We start from the raw sequence: 16699 nt of genomic DNA on the forward strand, positions 1-16699 counted from the left end.
GGGTTTCTTGGGTTCTTGTGCTATCCTCTAAATCCTGCAATTACTTTCCACTGGATCTTTGAGGTGTAGAACTTTCACTCTTCAGGACCTCTATGACATCTCAGAATAGAATGCTAGATGTCTCAAGAGTCTGTAAACCAATACTATACATACTGATGCTATCATCTAACTTTGTTTGCTGCTATGGTGTTTCTTCACTCTGGAACTTCCTAAGCTTTCTGAGCCTTTTTTGGGATTTCCTTATGGTGCTTTTAGACACAAACTTATGGGCTACATATGTCTGGTCATGTTGAAAGAATAACCTGTAACTGGCCTTATTGATCATTCTTTTTCCTACAGTCACTTGGTGATACACTTGGTGGTATAGGTTAGAATATTGGTCCTGCAGTCAGGAAGACCTGAATTCAAATATGGCCTTAGACACATATCAGCTGTGTCAACCTGGGAAAATAACTTAACCTATGTTTACCTCAGCTTCCTCAACTATACAATAGGAATAATAACAGTAGCTACCTTTCAGGGATGTTGTGAGAATCAAATGAGACAATATTTGTAAAGCATTTAGCACAATGCCTGGTACATAATAGGTAATACATAAATTCTTATTCTCTTCATCTCATCTCCTATTGCCTATGGACTTCTGGCTAACTATTGGGGTACTTCTGGAATTGAAGAAGTTACTTACTCTGTTTCCCATTGCACAGTTTACTTATTTTTGGCCTGGTACAAATTTCAGGTTTTTGCTCTATCAGGTATGTGGGAGCTGGGCAAGCTGCCTTCTTTCTGGTATCCATCATTACATGAAATCTAAAATGCTTTGCAAATCTTAAAGTACCAATAAATATTAGCTACCCCAAGTCCCTTTTGCTTCTTTTAAGGAGTTATTCTAAAGAAAACCAAGAGAGTCAATCATTTTCTAATATTAAGTTCCAATTTAACTGTCTGTGGTCTTCTATATTAAAGTATGATGCTGAAAAAAGAATAATCCTGAAAGTAGCTAACTGACTAGGTAGCAATTTAGAAAGAAGGGGGTAGAGAAAATATTTGCTTCCTGAAAGAATTCTGAATATTATTAAGAATCCTGAGCTAAAGGGCACTAAGAAAACTGCCAGTGTCCTTAGGGGCTATCTCCTTATGAAAAGAATATAAATGATTCCATTATAGAGGAAGAAGCATATTATAAAGAATACAGTAGTTTCCCTGATCCACTAAATGGAGAGTTCCAAAACCCCTGTCAGAGAAGTTGAGTCAACTTGTCAGAGTAAGACCATTACTAATGGTCCAAAGTCCTTTTTTTCCCCTCTGGAGACAAGTGTGAATATCAACTAGCCATCAGTTCCTCAGGAGACTTCTCTTCCCCCCAGTAGCACAAAGAATCAAAATGAGTCTCCAAATCCAGGCTTCTCTCCCTGTTCCTACTAGGATAAGACAAGAACACTATAAAAATTCTACCAGACCTTCCTGATGGGGGATAGCATAGACCATCCAAAAACCCAGTAGAATTATCAATTCCCTATAGGTGCATAGTAGACTTGTTTTTTTCCTTTTCCCTTATTTTCTCTGATGGGCTTTCAGCATTTTTAATATCTCTTATCAACAAAACTGACTTTTTCGCTCTCTTTTTATGAGTTCCATAATTTCTTGTACTGGGTTTTTGGTATTAAATCTTTCTAAGTATGTATGTTAAGATATGTATGTCTGTTTATGCACTTGGTGCAGGACCTGACTAATCATTCTAAATATTCTACAAATCTTATACAATAATATCTACATACAAGATGAAACAATTGTTTAAACCTTTTTCCCCTGTTTGAGAAACAAAAAGATTTGAAGATGGTAGATGAATTGACACATATAAGAATAAGATTATTTTTAGATAGGGGAAATCCTCAAAATTCTTCATTTTAGCTTAATTGTATTACAAGCAATGATGACAAAGGAATGGCTCAAATTAAAGGAATGATTGAAGCTCTAAGTACAATTGTTTTTTATTTATCACCTAGTATATAGTAAATGCTTGATAAATGTATTTTGAGTTTTGGACAACTTTAAAATCATCTGGACCCTAAGTCTCCCTATATTAATCACCTATCTCAAGCTGAAAGGATGGTATAACTCAAAGACTACAATCCCAATGAAAATATGCACAGAAGCTTTAACCTACTCTTTTTTTTCTAATTTGGGCAAGTTTGTCCCTCATTAGGCACCTTGTGCCCCTCAACTCCTAAGGTTCAATGTATCTGTGCCAGATTTAGAGCTCAACTGCTTCTACAGCTCAGAACTCCTGAATCCAAGTGATCCACAAGATTTCATCCTTTCCAACACCAGAGGCTACAAACATGTCACTACAACTCACCCTGCCTGAATTGTTGCAGAGATAGAAATAAAAAACTAATAGATGTCCTGTTATTCTCAAAAAGCATTTAATGAAGCTAAATCAGTCATCATTTCCACAGGTACAACTGTCCTTTAGCCTACTTTTACTTTTAAATTTGGCTTATGATGCTCCTTCTGCTGTAGTGGGAGCTGAGAACTCACAGCGATTGCCAGATGGCAGTGGGAAGCCCATTACTTATGCATCACACATCCTGATCAAAACTGAAAGAAATTATGCTCAGATTGAGAAAAGATGCTTGAAAGTGAGGCAGTGTTTGGAATAATGAAATCCTGTGTGTTCTTACAGAATACTTTAACCTGAACATTTTTCATAAATAAGTTCATTCCTGTGATCTGAGGATCATCATCTGGGAGGCCTCCCTGACCAGTTACTATATTATTATAGCATTGGTCAGGGTCTTAATCTGCAGGTTCTGATGACATTCATTAAAGAGCTATGGAGAGCTGATGTCCTTTTCAAGGTTATCTAGAAAGGTCTAAGAAGTAAAGCGTAAGCTAATACATTCAGTGTGACTCTTTTCAGAGGGAGTACTATTCTTTAATAGGTATTGTGGCAGAGATATAGGAATTATGGGAAGAGTAACTACATTATTTATGAGGGTACTATGTTTGACAAAAATAAAAAGGAAATACAACATAGAAATACTCTAGATGGGTAAGATTACAGCTGGTATACACAGAGCCTCAGGTGTATAAAAGTACTATTTTTATTAAAAATACTATATTTTATTCATAATCTTTCAAATAAAGCAAAATGTGATATAGCGTTTCTTGCTCAACAAAGTCACACAATGATCATGAATCTGTATAATCAGTCTTTCTGTCAATGGAAGAAATGTATATTTGAACTGATCTTAATGAAGCCTCTAGAGCATAGAATTTTCTTTTTGTTGGTTAATAAAAGCAAATTACTGTGAATGTATTCATCTTGATCTAGGACCTGATCTGTCTCTGACTTGATTTTTTTTCAAGATGGGACATTTTACTAAACATCATTATCACTCTGTCTTTAAAGTGAGAATTGTGTCTTTTCCTTCTCACCTTATGGAGAAGCTATAGAAAAAATATATTTTTGAGATTCATTTTAACTTTGAGACAGGTAAGATTTAGTAAACACTTCTTGCTATCTATAGAGGATTTCCTATGAACTCCTACTAAGCCTCAGTTTCCTCTTCTATAAAATAGGCCTAATAATAGCTATAGTAAAATTTGTTATGAAAGTTTGGATGAGTTAAAGTATATAAAACTCTTTACAAGTTTAAATGAATTATATAGCTATCCATTATTCTTTTTGTTTTTGCTAATACTGTTTCCAGATTCTCTAATCTAACTATTATTACCAGTCACTCTCAAGAGGACAGCCAAAAGGTTGGTGAAAGTACTCAAAAGCATGTGATAGGAAGAGCACTCAAAGAACTGAGAATATTTGTGGGGAGATTGGGGAAAGTAACATAATCACTGTAATCAACTCTTTGAAGGACTGACTCATGGAAGAAGGATTATATTTATCCTCTGAAGCTCCAAAGGGCAATCAGGATCAATGGGGATGACATTACAGGGAGCTGGATTTCAGCTAAATATAAGCAAAAACTTCCAAATAATTAAAGCCATCCAATGATAATATAATTCTCCATTGAGAATATATCTTCTTCATTAGGTCACAGAATTAGGGGATCTCTGAATTTGAGAGTTAGAAATAATCTCAATGTTCATCTAACCTATTTCATCCCAGAAAAAAAAAATCATTTATATAAGATAATTGACAAGTACTGTAGTTAGTCAGACTCTGATGACCTCAAGGAGGGGGCAATCACCACCCACTACTATTTTATTCTATTTAGCTCTAATTTTAAGAAAGTTTTTTCTTGACATCAAGTCTAAATTTTCCTCTTTGCAATTTCTATCTATTGTTCCTATTTCCGTCTTCAGAAGCCAAACAGAAAAGTCTAATTCCTTCCTTCATGTGGAAAACTTTCAACTACTTGAAGTTAGCTTTTGTTTGCCCCTGAACTTTTACTTGACTAGGTTAACCATTCCTAGTTATTTCAACCAATTTTCATGTGTCATAGAGTAAAAGCCCTTCACCATCCTCATCTGCCCTTCTTTGGAAACTCTACTTATCAATGTACTTCTTAAACTATGGTACTCAAAAACTGAACACAATGTTTCAAAAGAGATCTAAGGATAAAATATTGTGAGATTACTATCTTTATTCTGGAGTGCTCTGCCCTTCTTAATGTTACTTATAATCACATTAACTTTTTTAGCCACTGCATCAGTTTGTTGACTCATATTATGTCTGTAGTTCACTAAAATCAGGAATTTTGTGAAGCTCAAATAAGATAATGGATATAAGGCATTTGCAAACCTTAAAGTGCTATATAAATGCCCATTTTATATTATTATTTTTAATCATTCATGTCACCAGGCCTCCAGTTTGGTGATGACTTCATCCTCTCAGTCTTCTGCTGAACTGAGTTCATGCAATGTTTATAGAGCATTGGGATATGGAGGTTTGGTAGTAAATGGTTGTTTGACAACTGGGCTCTCTGAGAGGAAAAATATGTGCATGCACACATTTAAGTTTAATCGACATTATTAGCACTATTTTAAGTTTAGATGATCAACATAATAATAAATCAAGCCTTAATTTGTAACAGTTGGTGATTAATGAGGTATAAATAACCACAATGACAATTTAACAATTGGCTCTAGCATACCCCTGACTAAAACCGCCTAGATTTTTTTCAGAACAGTTTTTGCCTATTCATGCCTCCCACATCTTATATTTATGAAACTAATTTTTTTATAGATAAATGAAAGAATTGACCTTTATCTCTACTAAATTTTATCTCACTCTATTTAGTCTTTCATTCTAGCTCAATGAGAAACTTTGGATCTTGACTTTGTCATCCATTGTTTTAGCCCTCCCTCTCAACTCCCTCTCAACTTTGTGTCATCTACAAACTTAATGAGCATACCATCTATGTCTTTAGCCATATCATTAATAAAAATGTTAGATAGCCCAGAGGCAAACAAAGATTTCTGGGATAGTCCATTGGAGATTTTCTGCTACTTTAACATTGAATGATTTATAGCTACACTTTGAATGCAGCCATCCAACCAGTTCTGAGTTCTCTCTCACTGGAAATATTCAAATAGAAAATAGATGATCATTTGTCAAAATGGTTGAAAAAGGTATTTATGCTGCAAGTAAGGCTTAGACTAGAGAATTAGAATGTAATATCTACCTTAAGAGTAAGGGAGGGGGAAGAATAAAGACTGTTTTTGCCTTTTCTTCACAGACCAATACTTAACACAATGACTAGAACATAGTAAGCACTAACAAGTGCTTACTGATGTTCTCTGAAGTCTTTTGTTATCTCTATCCCGCCATTATCTTTTACAGATTGACAAAGGTACAAAAACTCAATTACCCAGAAAAGCTTTTCAACAGGAGTCTTGACCAAGTTGTCCAACGTACAGCCTCTGGATCACATAAGGCCCACAACATTCCCAAGTCGGGGCCAAACAAGATGAAAATATAATTGGAAAATGTTTAACAAAATAACTAAAAAAAAACAAGCAGACATAATATTATTTTAAAGCTAAGTCAATAGGTGGGCAAAAGTTTTCCTTATCTGTGGATTAGTTATAATTATGGATATTTGAGTTTGACATCATTGTCTAGAAGGCCAAGGAAATGCAGCATTATCATATTTTCATAAAACCTAGATCTTCCCTTTACTACACTCTATGAGCAAGTACCATCTCACTTCCACCCATGCACTCCACCACACTCGCCTTCTCTCAGTTTAGTTCTGCAACCATAGCAAAGAAATCAAATGTAACAAGTAGCACTACCTGGGAGAAGAAAGACATTTTTTTGTTGCAGAAAGCCATGAAGGGAGTAATTTTGTGACTTTGAGGAAAATTTTTACTCATTTCATACTCTTTTCTTTTGTAATTTATCTCCTCTTTCGCTAGCGTCTCCACAGAGAAATAAGAGAAAAAAGTAAGATCAATGTCTAAAAATAATTCAGACATCTTTAGAAGAATAGGATCATGGACAAAGAACTAGAATAGAACTATTTTTCAGATAAGAAAATTGATATCTAGAAAGGTTGAATGACTTGAAGGACATACAGGTGGTAAACCATAGCCATAAAAACTGAACCAGGGTCATGTAAGCACAAATCCAGCTCTGTCCACTATGCTGAAATCCTGACCACCTCTATGTTCACCATCACTTCAAAGATGACCAATTTATCCAAATACAATCCTTTCTTTGCAACAACAACAACAACAACAAAATTTGGTTCTGCAAAAATTCGGAACAAAAGGGAATACAAGGGATAATGTTGTAAAAAAAATTACCTATGCATACGTACTGTCCAAGAAAATGTTATAATTATAAAAATGAATTTAAAAAAAGATGACCAATTTAAGAAATTTTATTTTTAATAAGTGTTGATTGGTTCAGCTTTTTAAGTATTCAGGGAGGACCACTTTATGGCTCATTTACATATAATAAATGTTTAACAATTGAACTCATAGATATTTTAAGTATGAAACAGTCTTTATATTCTTGCCTTTCTTAGACATAAATGTAAGGAAGGACATTTTAATCTGTGTGCATTTGAATGAACACACAGCTGAAATGAACTATTTGTGTGCCCACTTCTGTTCCCAATTTCTGTGTTCCCTCCCCTCCTACTGCAACCTAGCTAATCCTACCCCAAGCTTCATCCCTACCCCCCCTCACCAGGCCCACATTGTCTGCAGGCAGCAGAGACAAATATGGTCTTTTAAGATGATGAAAATAATGTGTGCTGGAAACTGAAGACTGATCTTTAAACCCATACTTTCCTTGGCAGCACACTGACCTGTTTAATTGCTCCTGCATTGCAAAAAACTACAGGTGAAAATTGTTGTCCTTTCTTCTCTGAAACCAATAAATCAACTAATCAGTAAACATTTATGGGGTTTATTTTTATCTATTGAGCTTTGTAATTGAAACCTAACTATTCATACTAACCCATTATGGAGGCTATTCCAAGACAGGAGAAGAATAAAGAGAGATGGGAGAGACAGAGAAATCAATACAAATTATGGGAGAGGTACATAAAATCCCCATTTTACAGATGGGGAAACTGGGACTCAAAAAAGGTTTGAAGTGTTTTCTACCATACTAGATTGTCTCTTTCTGAGAGTTAATCTTCATTTTTCAATTTTATCTTTTTTGTTTTCCCGTATTTTATAAACATCCTAAAAATGTTAGCATTTCCACATACATAGAAGAATGGAAAAAAGGATTATATCTGAAACCATGAATCTGTTTCATACCACTTGCCTTTTCAAAAGAATATAATACATTTAATGTTAATTTCAGAATAGTCATGCTTGTCCTAAATCTCTCATTTTCTCTTTGTATTAGAAAAAAAATGCTATAGTGACTTTTTTTTTCTCCTTTATTTCCTTTTTTTGGACATTCCTTCCCAAAATCCTTTCTCAATTAAAACAAAACAAAACAACTCTTCCTCATAACAAAAAACATAGTCATGTAATATTGTTTTATAAGAAACAATCAGTAGGATGATTTCAGAAAGGTCTGGAGAGACTTACATGAACTAATTCTGAGTGAAGTGAGTAGGACCAAAGAATATTGTAAACAACAACAGAAAAATTATGTGATGATCAATTCTGACAGGCTTGGCTCTTCTCAACAGTAAGGTAATTCAGGCCAGCTCCAGTGGTCTTGTGATGGAGAGCGCCATCTGCACTCAGAGAGAAGACTGTGGGAACTGAGTATGGATCACAACACAGTAGTTTCACTTTTGTGTTGTTGTTGTTTTCCTGCATTTTCTTCTTGTGCTGCAGATAATTGTGGAAATATGTATAGAAGAACTGCACATGTTTAACATATATTGGATTACTTACCATCCAGAGGAAGCGTGAGGGGAAGTGAGGGAAAAATTTGGGACATGAAGTTTTGCAAGGGTGAATGTTGAAAATTATGCATATGTTTTGAAATTTTAAAACTTTAATAAATTTTTTCCACTAGCTTTCTAAAATTAATCATTCAGGGGCAGTTAGGTAGCATAGTAGATAGAATACCAGCCCTAGAGCCAGGAGGACCTGAGTCCAAATTCAACTCAGACACTTGACATTTAACCTTAATTGCCTAACAAACAAAAAAACACCAAAATTATTCATTCACAATTTAATCAATAGTGTATTTGTGCACCTATTTTCCCTCAGCACGACCAAGAATTGGAATTGGAATCTCAGGATTGTTTTGATTTTTGTTTCTTTCATTAGCATTATTTTGGAGCATTTGTTGATATCTTGAATAACTTTTTTTTTTAAAGAACTAATCATTTATATTCTTTTACAAACTATTGTCTATTGGAAAATGACATTTTTTGATATTTGAATCAATTTCTTCTATATCACGGAAATCAAACCTTTACCAAAGTAATTTACTACAAACAATTTTTTCAAGGTAATTGTTACTCTTCTCATTTTAAGTGCTTTAATCTTGTTTGTAAAGAAGCTTTTCCAAATTAGTCATTAAAAATGTCTATTTTATCTTCTGTGTGCCTCTGTCCCTCCTTTGGGCACATATCCCTATTTTCGAAAGGTATCTTTCTTCTTGATTCTTTAATACACTTTTCATGTGACCTTTTATATATTTCAGGTATCCATTTAGAGTTTATTGCAGTACATGGTATCAGTTCTTTGTCTAAATTTAATTTTTTCCATACTGTTTTCACATCTTCTCCAATATTGTTTCTTTCGTCTTCAATCTTTTAATCTGGTAGGTATAAAATGATATTTCAAGATTTTTTTAATTTGCATTTCTTTAATCAAAAATTATTTAGATCATTTTTTCATATGATTATATAAATTGTCTTGATGTCTTTATTGGAAAATTGCATGTTATGTCCTTTGACCATTTATCAATTGAGAAATGACCCATTCTTATAGATTTGTATATTTGTACATATATATATATATGTATGTGTGTATGTATTTGCATATAGATTTGTATATATATATATATTTGAATATAGACTTTCATATTTTTATATGAGACCTTTAACTGATAAATACTCTATAAAATTTTCCCCTGATTTTCAGCTTTCCTTCTGATCTTGATATACTTGTTTTATTTGTGCAAATTCTTTTAATTTAATGTAATCTAAATTATTCATTTTATACCTAATTTTGCCTTCCATCTCTTGTTTATGCATAAATTCTTTGCATATCCATAATTCTGATAATATGTTCCATGTTCTAATTTTTTTTGTAAAATCTTTCTGTATCTAGGTGACATTCATTTTGACCTTCTTTTGATAAATGGAGTAAGATATTGGTCTATGCCTAGTTTTTACCATATTTTCCAGTTTTTCCAACAATTTTTATCAAATAATAAATTCTTATATCAAAATCAAAAGTCTTTACATTGGCCAAATAAAAGATTATTATGTTTATTTGCCATTGCAAATTGTATGTCTAGTCTATTCTATTGATCTATTTCTTAACCAGTTTGATAATTTCAATATTTACTGCTTTATAATATAGTTTAAGATCTGGCCCTACTAAGCTTCCTTCCTTTATATATTTTTTCATTATTTTTTGAGGTTCTTGACTTTTTATTTTTCCAAATTAAATTTGCTATTTTTTTCTAATTCCGTAAAAAAAATAGTAATTTAATTAGGATGACATTGATACATATATTAATTTGGGTAAAAATTATCATTTTTATTATATTGGCCCTGCCTACCCATGAACAACTAATATTTCTCTAATTATTTAAATCTGATTTAATTTGTATAAAAAGTTTTTCTTATAATTTTGTTCATACACTTCCTAGCATTGTTTTGGCAAGTGTATCCCTAAGCATTTTAGACTATTTAAAGTTATTTTAAATGGGATGTTTTTACTATCTCTTCTTACAGTTTTATTTGTGATACATAGGGATTTGTTTTATATCCTGTTACTTTATTATATTAATTGTTTCAACTAACTTTTTAGTTGAATCTTTGGAACTCTTCATACTGCTTTCCAATTTTTATGGAAGTCTTTATTGAATAGTAAATTCCAGTTATTGGAATCTTTGGGGAAATCAAATAAAATATTATTTACAAATCATTTAGTATAATTGCTGTTATACACTAGGCACATAATAAATACTTGTTCTCTTCTTATTATAAAATAAAAGCTCCTATATTCAGTTATTTCTGAAGATTGAGCAGCTAACATTCTCTTAATGGATTTTTCTAGTTTTTAGTCAATACCATTTTTTATGATTTCTACTTTATAATTTATTTCAGATAGAGTAATTTTTGTTTTGTGATTAATTTAGTCTATTACATCTGTAGTTTTCCCAATATTGAACCATCCTACATTTCTAGCATAAATGCAACCTGTACAATGTTTTCACATATTGCTCTATACACTTAGCTAATATTTTGTTTGATATTTCTTTAATCATTTGTTGTTGTACCCATGTTAGTGCCCTGGATATCTTAGAATCAGCTGGAGTCAGGATTTGTAGTAATTTAAATTTTGTATTAATATTCTTCAGGAATACCAGTTTATATTTTTCTTTCTCTGCTTGTCTTTCTCTGAGTTAGGTATAAAGACCACATTTCTATGACAAAAGGAACTACGAAGGATTCTTTCTTTTTCTGCTTTAGTAAAAAGCTTATGAAATATCAGAATTAATTTTTCTTTAAATATTTAATAGAATTCAATTATGCCTATCTGGTCCTGGAATTATTTGTTTTTTGATGATTTCCTTAATATCTTATTCAATTTCCTTTAAGAAGATTTGGTTATTTAAATTTTCTATTTCTTGTTCTCTTCATCAAGATGTTTTTATACTTATAAAAATTCATTTATTTCTTTTAAGTTTACAGTTTCTTGGCATATAATTGGATAGTTTTTAATAATTTATTTTATATCTTCTACAATTGTAACTTCTCCTTTTTGATTTTTGATATTGGTGATTTGTTTTTTCTCTTAAAAAAATCACAAGAGTAATGATTTATCTATTTTAGAATATTTTTTCCTCTCAAAAATATACTTGTTGATTTGTCAATCCAATAGGGGAGAAGAATTGTTTTCAGTTTTGCTACTCTTTTTTTTTTTTTTTGAATTTTACTTTTTCTATATTGGTATTTAGATAAGGTTTTCAACTGGTTGTTTTCTTAGTTTTAGATGTTTTGTTTTGTTTTCAGCTATATGCCTAACTCATTGATCTATTCTTTCCATTTCCAAAGAGTTTAAAAGAAACAAAATTTCTCCTAACTATTTCTTTGGCTACATCCCAAAGTTTGAATATGTTGTTTGATTGATGTAATTTTCTTTGATGATTTTTATCTTTTGTTTCTATCAATAATTCTTTAGGACAAATTTATTTATTCTCCAAATAAACTTTAATCTTTTCAAAAGCCCATTATTGATTATATTTTTTCTTACTTCCTGATCAGTAAAAGATGTTTGATATTTCTGATTTTGGGAATTTGTTTATAAGATTTTTATGTTCTAGCTCACTGATTTTCAATCTTTTTGTCTCAAGATTCATTTATGCTCTTAAATATTATTTTTAAAGCATATGAAGAAAATCTAACCTCTGCTGTGTGGTTTTATTGACAAATAACATCTTAATATTATTATCAAAATAGTTCTGAGTGGACCCCTAATAGGATCTTGAGAACCTCCAGAACTACTTTGAAAGCACTTTAAGAACTTTTACCGTACCACATGGTCAAATTTTTGTAAAGCTGCCTTGCATAGCTGAGATGTATATCTCAGCTATGCAAGGCAGCTTTTTGTAAAGTTATGTATGGCAGCTTTACAAAAATGTATCTGTGGATATACATATACACATATGTGTGTGAGTATAAATATACCTGCATATTTGTATATTTGTATTTGTACATATATGTGTATATGCACATATTTAATGCTCACCTTTTGATGCTCTATTGCAAAGACAAAGAAATAGAAAATAGAATGCTGTATATGGCCAAGAGTTGACAAGTTACTTAGATTGGAATAGAAAATATGGGAATAGGACTAATACAATGTAAGTCTAGAAAGGCAGGTGAGAGCCAGATAATGGTGAGCCTTATACTCCAGTCAGAAGTTTGTACTTTATCCTAGAAGCAATAGAATGTTATTAAAGATTTTTGAGTAGGATATAGAGATGTGGTCATTTTTAGAACTATCAATCTGAAAACTATATGTAAGATGAATTGGAGAGAAGAAAAACTTGAGTCATAGAGACCAATTAAGAAACTATTACTGTGGTCTAGGCAGGAGATAATGAAGGCCTAAAATCGGGTAAAAGAAGTACAAATGGGGACAGATATGAGAGAGGTTTTGCAGATAGCAGCGAAGTAATTTGATTGATTTCAACAGAAATGGGAAAATTTTTTAAAAAGGTAGATTTGGGAGAAAAAGAATATTAATTTGAGTACACGATGTTTGAGATGTGTGGAAGACAATTAGATAGAATTGTCCAGAATCAGACCCACAAGACTGGATTTCAGGAGAAAGATTAGAGTGGGGTATATAGATTTTTTTAAATCAATGTTTATATAAAAATTAATTATACTATCACAACTATTATTTGATATTGCACAAGAAATGTTCACTATAGCAATAAGAGAAAAAAGGAAATAAATGAATTAGAGTAGGCAATGAGGAAATAAAACTATCATTCTACATGATATGACAGCATATTTAGACAATCCTAGAGAAACAATTAAAAAACTAGTTGAAATAATTAATAACTTTAGTGAAGTCCTAGGATACAAAATAAATCCACATCAATGTTTCTATATATTTCCAAGTAAATCCCTTAGCAAGAGATAGAGAAAATCCTTTAAAAAAACTGTAGACAATATAAAATCTTGGGGAGTCTACCTGAGAAGACAACACAGAAACTATATGAATGCAATTATAAGACATTTTTCACATGAATTTTTCATAATGGGAAAATATTAATTACTCATAGGCAGGTCAAGCCAATAATGATAAAAATGACAATTCTACCTAAATTAATTTACTTATTTAATGTCATATACCAATCAAGCTACCAGAAATTATTTTATAGAGTTAGGAAAACATCATAACAAAATTCATCTAAAAGAAAAAAGGTCAAGAAAAGGAAAGGAACTTATTGAAGGAAATTAATGAAAACTAATGTCAAAGAAAGTAGCCTAGATCTCACACTGTATTATAAAGTAGTAAGTATCAAAACAATCTGTAATGTCTAAGAAATAGAGTGGTAAATCAGTAGGATAAATAAGGTATATAAGCCTCAATGGTAACTGACTATACTAATCTAGTGTTTGATGAATTCAAAGATTCTAACTTTTGTGACAAGAACTCACTATCTGACCAAAAAGAAAGCTGAGAAAGCTGGAAAACAGAAACTAGGTATAGACTAACATCTCACTCTATATACCACAATAAAACCAAAATGGGTACATGATTTACACACAAAAGATGATGTCATAAGCAAATTAAAAGAGTGAGGAATAGTTTTCCTGTCAGATTTATGAAGGAAGGAAGGAATAATTTATGACCAAACAAGAGATAGAGATCATTACTAAATATAAAATGAACAATTTTGATTATAACCAAGCCAGTGTAATCAAGATTAGGAGGAAAGCTGAAAGCCAGGAAAAAAATGTTTACAGAAAATGTCTCTGATGGAGACCTCATTTCTCAAATGTAGCTGGAACTGATTCAAATTTATAAGAATAGAAATCATTCCTTAATCAATAAATGGTGAAAGGATATGAACAGGAACTTTTCAGACAAAGAAATCAAACATCTATAGTCTTATGAAAAAAATGCTTTAAATCACTATCGATTAGAAAAATGCAAATTAAAACAACTCTGAGGTACCACTTCGCCTATCAGATTGGCTCATGTAACAGAAAAGGATGGAAGATGTGGGAAAATTAGGATACTAATGCATGGTTAGTGGAATTGTGAACTGATCCAACTATTCTGTAGAGCAATTTGAACTTTGAACATAGTTCATAGTTTTGAATTATATCCTAAGGACAATCAAATTGTGCATAATCTTCAATCCATCATATCTCCTCTAAATCTGCATCCCAAAGAGATTAAAAATTGGTGGAGGAGGTGAGTGCAAGGAAGGAAGGACTTATTATACAAAAATATTTATAGCAATTTTTTTGGTGGCATAAAGTAGAAAATTGAGGGGATTCCCGTCATTTGGAAAATGGTTAAAAAAAAGTTTTGGTATATGATTGTCATGAAATATTATTTGCTATAAGAAATGATGAGCAGGCAGATTTCAGAAAAAACTTGGAAAGACTGACATGTACTGATGCAAATTGAAGTCAGCAGAGCCAGTAGAACATTATACATAGTAACAGCAATACTATAGAATGATCAACTATGAATAGCCTAGTTATTCTCAACAATACAGTAATGCAAGATAATTCCAAAAGACTCATGATGAAAAATGATAACCAGTCCCAAAGGAAAAAGTGATGTGTCTGACTGCAAATCAAAGCATGCTATTTTTCACTTTCTGTACGTTTATTTGTCATCTTTTATAATATGATTAATATGTATTGCATGACTGAACATGTATAACCTTTAACAAATTGCAGGGAGGGTAGAGGTGAAAGAAAGAAAAAAATTTTGGAACTCAAAATTTGTTGGGTTTTTTGCACTTGATAGTATTTTATTTTTTTCTAGTTACATGTAAAGTTTTCAACTTTTATTTTTTCTAAGACGTTGAGTCCCAATTTTTTCTCCCTTCCTCTTTCCCCTCCTCCTCCCTAAAACAGCAGGCAATACAATATAGACTATACATGTATAATCATATCAAACATATTTCTGTATCATTCATGTTATAAAAGAAAAATCAGAACAAAAGGGAAAAACCAAAAGAAAGTAAAAACAAAAAAAAAATTTTTAGAGTGAAAACTGTATGCTTCAATCTATATTCAGACTCCTTAGTTCTTTCTTAGTATGTAGACAGAATTTTCTGTCACAAGTCTTTTGGAAATGTCTTGGAACACTGTTTTGTTGAAAATAGCTAATCTATCACATTTGATCATTACTATTACTAAATACACTCTCCTGGTTTTGTTCACTTCACTCAGCATCAGTACATGTAAATCTTTCCAGTTTTTTTCTGAAATCTACCTGCTTCTCATTTCTCACAGCACAATCATATTCCATTACATTCATATATCACAATTTTTTCAGCCATTTCCCATTTGAAGGGAAATCCCTCAATTTCCAACTCTTTGCCACTATAAAAAGAGCTGCTATAAATACTTATGTACATGTGGATCTTTTTACTTTATTTTTTTTTTGGAATATTGATCTCATATTACTGGATCAAAGGGTATGCACAGTTTTATTGCCTGTTGAGCATAGAAACTCAAAATTGTTTTCAAAAATGAATATTAAAAATTGTCTTTACATGTATCTGGGGAAAATATTATTTAAATAAATATATAATATTTATTTTTTATTTTATTTTTATTTATTATATTATGTTATAATTATAATTACATATTATTATATTATATTATTATACTTATATGTTATATAGTATTTTTATTTATTTAAATAAAAATACTATAGAAATAAATATATATTTATAAACAATATAATTATATATAATAATGCTTTCTTACAAGATAAATAATAAAACTAGTCAGTTTTTAAAATTTTTTACATTAATGCCATCAAACTAAATTTTCACTTTAAATATTTAAAATAATTTTGACTTATATTAATAAATTTTAACACATAAAATATCAAAATAATTTTTAGTCCCTCCAAGTTATAGGACCATAGATTTAAAGCTAGAAGAAAATTTAAATATTGGCTAGTTCAACCTCTTCATTTTATAAATGAGGAAAACCAGGACTGATGATCCAATGTCTTACATAAATTCCTTATTAGGATTTTTTTCCATTCATTCTTTTTCACTTTTCTTTTTTATGGTCACAATATGCACATCCATTCTTCTAGTTCTTTTTTTTAAACTTTGTATAATTTCATAAAGAACTTTCCAAATCTCTTTACATTGCCCATACTTCAGTCTTAATAGCATTATATTATTTAATCAATAAATCAACAAGTTTTTACCAAATACAAACTATGTCTTATGTATGGTTACTGTTTACATATGTAACCCCAGCTTTAAAATCCCTCTGATGGACTCTTGAGATATTGTCACTGTACCTTTAAAAGAAAAGGAATGAGTTTTGGGAAGAAGGGC

Source organism: Sminthopsis crassicaudata, chromosome 1 (genome assembly GCF_048593235.1).
Source record: "Sminthopsis crassicaudata isolate SCR6 chromosome 1, ASM4859323v1, whole genome shotgun sequence".
NCBI classification, from domain to species: domain Eukaryota; kingdom Metazoa; phylum Chordata; class Mammalia; order Dasyuromorphia; family Dasyuridae; genus Sminthopsis; species Sminthopsis crassicaudata.